Raw genomic sequence first — 8,738 nt, 5'->3', positions numbered from 1 at the left:
GGAATTGAGATTTAGTCCTCTTTCTTACCAAATGATTCTCCATTAGTTTTTGATGTCATATCAAATCTTCTTGTGAGCATTTGTCATCAATATTCTGTAACAATTCGAAGTGGTAAACATGATACCCTGTTTCAACTCACTAAAATAAGCAAGCCGAAACAGGGGGGGGCATATAGCTACCCTCGAATTTTCATCACCTTCCTTAGTAAGCATTAGGTGATTTTGTGATCTAACGTGTGTTTTGTAGGGTGCGGTTCCTAACTGTGTACTGCAGATACCGCTGGGGGCTTCGTTCGACAGACTTATGGATATATCCTTTTTTCAAATAATGTTTACTTTTCTGTACTTTAGCTTGCATATGCACGTAGTGTTCATATGACCGCTAAAATGGGGGCTAAATGTAGCGTCGTAAATTGTACGCACTTGCTAGGGTGGTACAATTTCACACCTAGTTTAGCACCCGCCTTGGCGCATTTGGCATCTTGCATTGCATTTCCCCTTTAGCACTTAATTAATTAAATTAATTAGGTCTAAGGTCCTATTTTATCATCTCCTATATCATAAAGTTGGGCCCTTTCATTAAAGTGTGCCCCTTTTCATTTTATTCCTCCTATACATCATTTAATCAAAAACCCTAATTAGGTCCTATTTCGAACTTGGGGGCTCGGTTTCGGGGGTCAAAACATCTCGAAATCACCTGTAACTTCGGGATTCTCTCTAAAATCATCATATCCGACGGCCCTGAAAATTTGGTGAAAAGTTGTCGGGACCATGGCGCCCGGAGAGGACCATGGCGCCCGGAGTGCAACATGGTCCCGGACATTTTTCCCGAAATTTTAGGAGCGCGATCCAATCATAAAATAAAGCTTAACCCCAAGAAATTGGCGGGATATTCAATCTCTAGGTCGGCCAAAAGTCAAAATTATGACCTAGGGTTTCATATATAAAAGCTCTCTTTCTTCATTTGAAAGGATCCGGATTTTTGGCTTTCAAGGACCTCATATGCAGCGAAAGAGCAGATCTTTGAAGACTTCAACAATATTCAACATCCATCTATCAAGCATTCATCAATCTCATTCATTCATTTAGGGCTTGGAAGACATTGAAGAACAATAGGAGATTACCGACTGAAGATTGGCTTGTACTCCTCCCTTGAGGGTTGGGTATGATTTTATGTTGTTTTCATGTCTTTGCATAAGCTTCAATATATCCTTTATCCATGCTTTAAATCACTTTGCATCTTGATTTAGAGTATTTACATTATCATTTACAAGCAATTAGGGTTTACTTTCTAGGTTGCTCTAGTTTGCTTTCTTGCATTTTAGGACCTTGCACACACACTAGGTTTGCACACACAATACATTTTACTATACAACTTGGCTATTCGTGGAGGTGGAAATCACCGAAGCGGGGGTTTGACTAAGGCAAAACCCTATATAGCCGCCCAAACACCTTTTGAAATATAAGTGCAGGTTTCGGGACTCGGATGACGCCGCAGGTTGCAGATCCGGGAGAAGCAGACTGAGACCGGCCTTCCCACCAAATTTCAGAACAAAAGACCAGGACAGGGGCACTGGGCGCCCTGGTCCCTGGGACAGGGGCGCTGGGCGCCCTGGTCCTCCTGACAGATAGCATTTTCAGCATTTTTGACAGCTTTTTCCAAAGTGGAAAACAGCAGTTTCCGGAGCAGTTTCAGTGTCAGAATCAGGACAGTGGTGCTTGCGCCCCTGTCCCGAACATTTGCACTCAGATTTGAACTCCGGGTATGCATTTGCATTCTTGTTTTGTCCTTGTGTTTACAGCTTTTCATCATTTAAGTTCAATCTTGTTATTAGTTCATACTTGCACTTTCTGGTTAGGGATTGAACTTGCATCATTTGATCTTCCAATTTCAACAAAGGAATAGAAATCCTAATAGGTAGCCCGTGGCTCTCTCTTTCACAAGAAGAAGTAGCCAATTGTGTGATACCTCTAGGCTCTTTCGTATTCCGTAATGTGTGTCAAAAGGTAGGATTAGGGCATGTTAACCTAGTCTCGCTTTTTCCCCTACACAAGAATATTATGAATTTTGTAAAACAATAGAGTTGTGTTGTGAAGAGCTTGTAGCCTTAAGAATTCTTTAATTTATGGACCTTGAGAAGTTTCCATTTTTTGTAAAGGTCTAAGGAGAATCGAGAAGGTTACAGTTAATGGATGTGGAAAGCTTGAAACTCTTCAATTCGATGATTTTAAAAATATTTTTATGATAGAAATGTTGAGATTTTGATTACCAATACATTTAGCTTGTCCCTGTTGCACCAAAGTATCTTTGTGAGAAGTGGTTGCATCATTTGTCTTTAATGCTAAATTTCCAGTGGAGAAATCATTGATAAAAGTATTAGCTATTTCCTCACGAATAAGAGATACTCAAGGAGAAGTATAAGTATGATTCATCTCAACATATCTAAGAGGATTATAGATAGTCTCACTTGAAACATCCACTAAATTTTTAATGAAACCTACACATTCCGTGAATACCTTTAAAAATATCATCATATATCAACATGAAATATATATTAAAGCTTTTAGAAATGAATTCAATGTGGGAAACATATTTGAAACCCTTATTATGCAATACATTAGAGTGCAATGAATCAATTCCAGCAACGTAAAATGAAAGAAGCCAACATTCAACACATGATTTTGATAAATATATCTAATAAATGATGCAATCACATGTTAAAGTGAAAACCAGTCACATTTTGTAAATTTCATAATGAAAAACTAAATCTGAAAGCCTCCAATCAAAAATATGTAAAAATGTAAGGTTTCGTGAACTAAACCTCTAAATTCATGTAATGTAAGTGAATAAATGAAATACTTCAGAACTAGTTACAAATATGGGTCAATTAAATGTATACAAATCATATATGAAAGTGAGAATCATGTAAGTTAATGCAAGCATAAGAGACTTTGGGTTCACCTTAAAATGTAATGGAGGATAAATGGGATTTACTAGTCTAATTATGTAGAGTAGGAATAAAAAAGTCATTTACCATAAAATACATTAAAGAATAAAATAATAGGCCGAAGTTAAGACCTATTGGAAGGGAGTTGGGAGCTATTGTTAAAATATTCTTTATGATTAATGATTTGAGTGATTTTGATCTAATAAAAGAATGTAGTAACTAGCTCTAATGAGGCAGATTAATCATATTCAACATAAATAGTAAGTTATATAATAAACATGAAAACATTGAGTACAAATCTAGAAACAAGGATCATAAAAAATCTTGTGTTTGTAATTTGAGCAAAAAAGTTTAGGATTATGTTGATAGGTGTCATTTTTCTCCAAGTTTCTAATGTGGATATCAAAAATATATTCAGGATCAAGATGCCTCTCTAAGTAATTCACTAAAAAATTATCAAAATATTGTTAGATATTGTCAATAGTTGTCATGGTCCACAATCTTTTACTTCTTTAAAATCTGATTCATTTTCTCTGAATCTTTACTTTCCTAATCTATATTTATTCTCTATTGAGTCTAAAACTTCCATGTATAAATAGATTTTTTCCTTAGTCAAACACTGGCTTTGGAATCAACCCTATAATGAAGATAGATGGAAAGGAAAGATTTGAACTAAAATATTGGATCTAGAATATTATACCTTGCTAGATATTTTTGATGATGATGAAATTGTCTTTGAATAAGACCTAGAAATGTTGATGCAATAACATGACATGATAAAGTAAGATCAATCATTAAAAAACACATATACAAAGATTGTTGTAACTAGAAACCCCATAATTCTCATATCTGAAGAAATTCACTTGTATAAATATTGTAGTAACAACGAAAGGTTCACCATTTCACATCCTTTGTTTTTTGACTCTTGCAAAACAATGAATAGCATATGAGCAGAGGTCCTCATTGACTGCACATGTTATATTAAAACTTTTTCTGAAGGCTTATGAGGTATGGATTGTGTACAAATATATAAAGATATGAACAAACCCATGGGATGGCTTTTGGGATAATTAGGATAAATATGATTCACAACATTCACATTCCTATAGAGTTTCCCTCATTTTCTGGGATAAAGTTTGAAAATCAAAGAAGGTGGGGGATTGGCCTGAGAAATATTAAAACCTTGAATAAAACCTTCTTGGCCAAACAATTTTGGAGAATCTATCAAGGAACAAGTGAAAGGAGTGAAATTTGGAAGGCTAATACTTATGTGTGAACCCTACCATGGAAGATTTCCTTGCTTTAGATCAGATCCTGAGTGACTCTACCATATGGGACAATGTTACTCATGCAAAAGGTATTGTGAGTCTAGGAAAAATGAGGGCCATTGGTAGTGGTACAAAGGTGGATTTTTGGGATGATGGCCTGATTGGAGGGGATCCTCTCAATGATCATTGTGTTTCTTAGTTGACCATTCAAGCTTGCAAGAACAAGTTTGGCATTAAATTTGCTGACTACTAGAGAGATTGGAAGTGGGTGGACATGAGCTCTATTGATCCTAACTTAAAGCATGTTAATATAAAGCTCCACCAGGCTGTCATTAATCCAAGAAGGGAGGACCACTTGGTGTGGGGAGGTACCCCTTCAGGGAGTTATTTGGCGGCATCTATTATCCTTATGTTGGCTCAATCTCAAGAATATTTCCCCCACTGGGCCAAAGTTTGGTGTTCAAGTTTGACTCCTAAAATTAATATTTTTTTATGGATTCTTTTGCAAAATAAAATAATAACCAAATATAACCTGAGAAAGAGGGGATTCTACATTGACCCAACATATGCTACTTATGCCTTAATGATTAAGAATCCATGAACCATATTTTTATTCATTGTCCTTTTGTCCAACCTATCTGGTCGATATTTTTCTAGCTTTGGGGTTTAAATTGGGTGTTCCCTAAGGAGATTCAACACTATTTCAGGAGTTGGTCTTGTAGAACTAAAAATATGACTATAAGAACTTTGTGGGAGTTCTCCTTTCCATATATCCTATGGGGTATCTGAAAGAAAGGAATAATAGAATTTTCAAGAATGCCATTGACTCCCCCAAAGTGGCATGGGATAAGATAAAACACAATCTTATTGAGAATGTGATAACTATTGGATCTCATTATTGCAACAGTAAGGAAGAGTATGTTGTTTTAAGGAGCTGGAATATCCCCACCTACATGGAAAATAATAACAATTAATTCAAAAGAAGGATGTGTTGTTTGTCTTCTCCAACCAATAATTGGATTCAGGCTAACTTCGACAGGGCTACTAAAGGGAACCCTAGGGTAGCTGGTTGTGGTGGAGTTATTTGGAATAGCACATTGGCTTTTGCATGGGGGCAGTGGCCTCCCCCTTAGGGAACCAAACAAATCATTTGGCTAAAGCCATGGGCGCCCTCCAAGCTATTAATTTAGTGCATCGACTGGGAGCTAAATATTTATGGCTGGAGGGGGATTGTAAAAATATAATTAATTACCTCCTTGGTAAGCAACAACTGTCATGGATGATTAAAAACATTATTGACATGGTCAGGGAGTTGCTTGAGGAATTTGATCATTATCACATTTCTCATTATTATAGAGAGTGCAAAAGGAGTGTTGATTGGGCAAATAAAAATTAGGTATGGAGAGGGGGACGTCCCTCAAGTTGCATGTGACATTTTAAATTATTAGATATCATGGAAAACAAGGCAAGATTTGATATCATTTCTTGAAATGGAAGGGGTGGTCATGGCATCATGAAACGGTATCATAATCAACTGAGAGTGAGGTACACTATTAATTTCCATAACATCATGCATTCTTTGTGGGTGCTTCTTTCTATTTTGAGTGGAAGCTGGAGAAATATCTATTTTCTTCTAGGGGCTTCTTCTTTGCTTCTTAAAAAAATAGTCTATAGAGAGAGCGACGTTTGTAGGAATTTACATTCTGCTCATATTGATAAGAAGATAGGGGAAAATCATAAGTGCACAAAGGCTACAAAAATTGATAAATGGCAAGACCATTCCAGGTTTGGGCTATGCTGCAAGCAACAAAAATATTGGATTTCATGGAAATAATGCAAGAAAGAAGACCTAAAATCCCTAGGATTTTAAAAAAGGGGTGGAATAAGGGGACCCTGACCATTGGCAATAGGAAGCTAAAGGTTAATGAAACCATGATCACTAAGGATATGGGTTTTCTGATGGATGGAATCAAATTCTATAGGGACTGGAATCTGTCATATGTTGCTATGAAGAAATTCCCCAAGGACAAGGCAGAGAAAGTAAAACTGGTGAAGGGAATCCACACTTACTACTCCCCTAAGGTAATCAAGTTGCTTTGGCAATGGATTTTGTTTTCTTTCATGGAATTCATAATTTTAGATGGTAGATATACCATAGTTTATAGCTACCATGTTGTTATTCTTAATCATTTCCGGCACAAGCAAAAAATTTCCCTCCCCTACTACCTATTATGTGCCCTAATTTCAAGGATTATGGATGCTATATCTAAACCCAAGACCAATCCATCTTTTACATGAGGGTCTTATGGTAGTTATTTACAACCATATCAAGAACACCACTATTCAAAAAGCTATATCTGAGGTTTTTGAGTCAGAAGAGGATTTGGTTGATTTGCATGATGAAGATGATGAGGGATATGACACAGAGGCAAATATTAAGGTGGATACCCATACCACCAGGTCGAGCAAGTGTAAAAGGTAAATTAGGAAAGAGGAATAGGGTAAAGGGTCGATCAGTCAGAAATAGAAGGGGGAGGACAATGACAGTTTGTATGAGAAAGAAGAGGTGAGTGAAGATGACATAGAGATAGACACCGAGGAGGTTCAAATTATCTCAAGCTAGAAGAAAAAGGGGAAGATGCTAAGAGATGAGAAGTTGAGAGCTAATAAATATTCGACCCTTCCTACCAGCTCCAAGGATCACAGTAAGGGCTTGGTTGGGGAGAACAACCCCAATAAGGAAATCAAGATAGTAGAATGGAAGGAGGTGGGTCTAGAGGTGAACTTGGACCCTGTGGGAGATGAGGCTCAGGATGGCTCCCCTCTGGAGTTTGACCTCTATATCAAAAATAAAATGGACTGCTTCAATAAGGTCTTCTTTTGGGTTTATAAGGAAATAAAAAGCAGAAAAGCCAAACAAGTCAAGGAAGATAGAAAACTTGAAGCTCTAGAAGCTACTAACATCAATAAATTTAGCTCTCTACTTGATTTCTTAAGTGAGCTAACTTAAGCTATCACCAATGCAGAGGAAATCATAAATTCCCAATGCTGGGGCAACTGAAAAGAAGATTGAAGGGATTGAGAAGACTCTCAAAAAGATTGCGGAGTAGAGTTACAAGATTTTAAAGGTTGCCTTTGATAGTATCAAGGTCCTTATCAGCAAATTTGAATGGGTCCAGGGGGAAAAGGTCCTCGAGGACACTACTGAGGAGACAAATGGTACCCCTAAAGATAAGGAAGTAGGTCCTAGAAAAAGAACATGCACAAGTATGAGAAAGAAGCAAAACCAAAGAAAGGACATTGAAGACATCAAGCGAACTGCTGAGACCATGGAGAAATTGGAACTAGAAGATATCGAGTTGATAAAGAGCTTCACCTAGACTTGGTTGTTCTTCTCTATTTTTATTGATGTCTGGTGTTTAGTTTCTTTGTGTTGTGTCTTTCTACTGCTGGCTTTTTGTTTCCAGCTAACTATCGTTTCTATGACTATTGTCTTTTGCTTGTCTAGTGCTCTCTAATGGCTATCTTTTGAATATTTGATGTAAAGGGTTTTAGGGACCCTTCAAAACTTGTTTTCCTCTAATAGAAAACATTTACATTCCTATAGGTGAGAATAGACATTTTATGTAGGGTACTGTTGTAAAATTTTTTATAAGAAAACTTCTATAGCTTCAAATTTTGTGATTAGTTTAATAAATTAGGGTTGATATCATGGTTAGGGTTACACTGAGGCTTAGGGTTACAATGAGGCAAAAGGGTTGAGCAACCACTTAGAATCAAAATACAACGACAACCTATGCACCCCTAGATACATAGTCAAGTTATTATAGAGATCAACACATCTCCAAGCCACAAATGGGAAGGGCATACAAATGCAAAACAACAAAATGGGGATTTTTTTCTTCCTTCCTTAAATTATGGAGTTGCCTTTTTAGGTAGTTTCATTGGCCTAACCAAAAAACAAATTCTATATTTTCATCATAAATATTAATTCTAGAATGGCTTTTCATCTACAATTCCATTGTGTTCCCACTTTTGATGATATTATAGATATGGGCGTCACCATCTATAAATCCCTTGTTGCCAACATTTTGGTTGAGAACTATAATAAAGACAAACATAACATAATAACCAAACCAATGAAAAAACACAGGGCTAAAACAAAATGTTATCAAATGATGCTCGGTAATTAAATCCAAATTCATTTAGAGCTCGAACATGTACCTAAATAAAAATATCCTAATGTTTCAAAATGTCCAGCAACTAGCACGTGTTATACCAAAAGGATATTCAATAGTCCAAAATCATCAAAAACATATGTACACTTCCTTGGGGGAGCTTATCAAACTAGTATTTCAAAAATCAGTTGAAGCTAACATTATTAAATTCCCACATACCATAATTTTCAATGACAATGCACCCAAACTTGCATTATTATTAGATTATTATTTTTAGGCCTTCATATCTTCTAGGAGGTGTTCAAATAAAGTGTTTTGTAGATATTTTTTGCTTCAAGTTTACA

Source organism: Cryptomeria japonica, chromosome 8 (assembly GCF_030272615.1).
Source record: "Cryptomeria japonica chromosome 8, Sugi_1.0, whole genome shotgun sequence".
Classification (NCBI taxonomy): Eukaryota; Viridiplantae; Streptophyta; class Pinopsida; order Cupressales; family Cupressaceae; genus Cryptomeria; species Cryptomeria japonica.
Note: the sequence above shows the minus strand (reverse complement) of the source record.